The sequence below is a fragment of the Arachis ipaensis genome, chromosome B10, assembly GCF_000816755.2.
Source record: "Arachis ipaensis cultivar K30076 chromosome B10, Araip1.1, whole genome shotgun sequence".
Classification (NCBI taxonomy): domain Eukaryota; kingdom Viridiplantae; phylum Streptophyta; class Magnoliopsida; order Fabales; family Fabaceae; genus Arachis; species Arachis ipaensis.
The window spans coordinates 9,550,380-9,553,429 of NC_029794.2; positions in this window are offsets into that span (position 1 = coordinate 9,550,380).

The following is a 3,050-nucleotide window of genomic DNA, read 5'->3' on the forward strand; positions in this document are numbered from 1 at the left end:
TTATTTAATTAATAAATTAATTTAATGATAAGATCAGGAGTGATATATACAGGGAATTATGATTCAAGATGTAGTTATTATGGATGAAATTTGTGCTTCCAAATCAGATAAATGTGTTATTCTAGTTATCCGCGTCTTTCACAGGTAGCATGAGATACATGTTTCATAATTATCAAGATACTCTAGCAATTTATAAAAAATATATGGATATCCTGATCTCTTCATCACAATGACATGTAACTCAAGTTGGTAAAAGATTGATAGAGTTAATAATCTAAAGAACTTAAAGGTTGAAGACTGACCAGATATATTATGTAGAGTGTTTAAAATTAAGCTTGACATGATAACATCCTATTTTAAGCAAGGAATTCCATTCGAAGTGCAAGATACATGTATTTCTCATCATTTAACCTTATTTTTAGAAAAATTTTTTGTTAAATTATTTGCACAGTTATATATTTATCAAAGTATATATATAAAATAGATAGTTTATTTATAATATATTATTTTTTTATCTTTTTATTATAATGATGTATATGGTAGAATTCTAAAAGAGAAGTCCACTACATATTCATATTCTTTTGTGGTTGAGTGGAGACCACATAATAACAAACACAACTTAAATTGACCGATTAATATTGTTAAGATTGTTCGATCGTGTTCGACACCTAAAATTGTTTAGAGCTATGTCTACATATCTAATTTATGGACCATTTGCTCAAAATCTCCTTACATGAAAGATAGGTACTACACCAAATATTATCTTAAAACATTCAATAACACCACAGTTATTAATGATAGTGGATACCATCATGTAGAAGATAAGACACAAGAGTACTCACTCAAAGGAAGAGATTCCATATGGATAATAGGAATGTAATTTATTACAACGCATATCTACTAATGTCTTATCAAGCGCATGTTAACGTAGAGTACTACAATAAGCCAAATACTATTCAATATTTGTTCAAGTATATGAATAAAATTTTAGATAAGGTAGCAATTGAAGTTTCAAAAGAAATTTTTAGTGGAGAGGATGCTCAGATTATTATGAGATCAAACAATTTTTTAATTGCGGTTATTTGTCTGCATGTGAGGCTGTGTGAAGAACTTTGACATATGATATATTGATATTCATCGGAGATGGCTTTCAGTGATGAGATTAACCTTTTATTTGTCTGAAAAGCAAAATATCATCTTTAAAGACAATAACAATCTTAAAAAAATCATGGAATAAGAGAAAGAAAAAGGTACGATGTTCTTAGCATAGATGGAGGCCAACAAAGAATCTAAAGCAAGTCAAACTTTAACGTATGCTGAGTTTCCAAATCAATTTGTTTATGATAGAAAAAAAAGAGAATGACATTCACGCAAGAGAGGGTATTCTATTGTGAGGTTAAACTATGTTCTACCGGGTATAGGTGATATCTATTATATGAGAATTTTGTTAACTGTTCAGAAATATTGCACAATATATGAGTCTATTAGGACAATTAATAGGATTATATATCCTACCTTCTAAGATGTTTTTTATTCATTGGGACTACTGGATGACGATAAAAAATTTATTACAGCTATTAATGAGGTTTGGTCATCAATTGAGAAAACTATTTGTGATGTTATTGATATCTAATAGTGTTAGCAAACTAAATTGTATTTAGAATGCAACTTGGGCATTATTAACTGATGGGATACTATATAAGAAGAGAAAAATATTGAAAAACTAAGGTATTTCATTGTAGTAAATCATTATCATAAGTAAGACTTTACTTGCCAAAATCAATATTCACCTAGCTTTATGTTGCTTTGTCAAGAGTTAAGAGTCGCAATGGCTTGAACATTCTAATTCTAGGCTAAGATAGCAATCCAAAGTCATCAACAACAAATATCATGTTCAAAAAAAGTTTTTAATAATATTTAGGTAAGAAAAATAGTATTTTCATTTTAGTAACGTTATGATTTATACTTTTGTACGAATATTTGCCATAAATTTAACTAATTTATCTATAACTATACTTTTAGATTTAAAATGAAATGTGTAACATAGAGCACAACATCATATGACAATTGTTTATCTAATGATGTTAGTAAAATATTATATTGTCGATAAACTTTTGTTAGTTTTTTGGTATAAAGTTTAGTGCAAAATTGATATGCTACCAATACATTTATATATATATATTCTTATCTTTTTAGGTCTCTTTTCTTATTGTTCAAGAATATTATAAATTTTAAATTTTTATTTTCATTTTATTTTAAATAAATATACATATTCAATACACTTATTATATAATAATGATAATAGTATTATACTAAAGTCAAAAAATTTATGATTATAAAATTATAAGTCCGTACATCGCACGGGTTTAACACTAGTAATAATATAATTCAAATCATGTTAAAACATAAACAAGTTTGTTTAGTCCATATATAAACTTTACATAAATAAATAAGTTTAGTCAATGTGATAGGTAAATTTTGTGCAAACTTTATGAACCGTCAGGTGTAGAGAGCGAGCCACAATAATCCAAATGGCGGCGACACTTTACATAATCAATACAACAGCGACGAGAACAACGGCCAGAGATCCTGCGGCGGAGAAACCAATCGACGCGGCGCCACTACCGGACGGTCCAGGAGCAGGAGCAGGAGCAGGAGCGTGAGCTGGCGGCGAAGAGGTTGATGAGGGAGATGCTGCATGCGACGGAGTGGGGGCTTTACTAGTGTTCGGAGACGCCGCATGAGATACTGAAACGGTGGCTGAGAGCACGCACATTACCACCATTATCGTGATCAGGGTTCCAGAGCGAGCCATGTTCAGAGAGAGAGAGAGAGTGTGTGTGTTTTCTGAACTGCGCAGCAACAGAAGAATATTTTTTAGTGCGGAAAGATAGAGGCTTAGTATTTATAGTAAAGGAGAGGAATTAGGGCCGCTCGATGGTGATCCCAGGGTAGAGATTCTTTTATTATTTTGATGATAAGATTATTATAATAAGGTAAAAACTCACTTCCAGAGGTTGAAGTTGTTAATTAAAATTGGTTATATGACT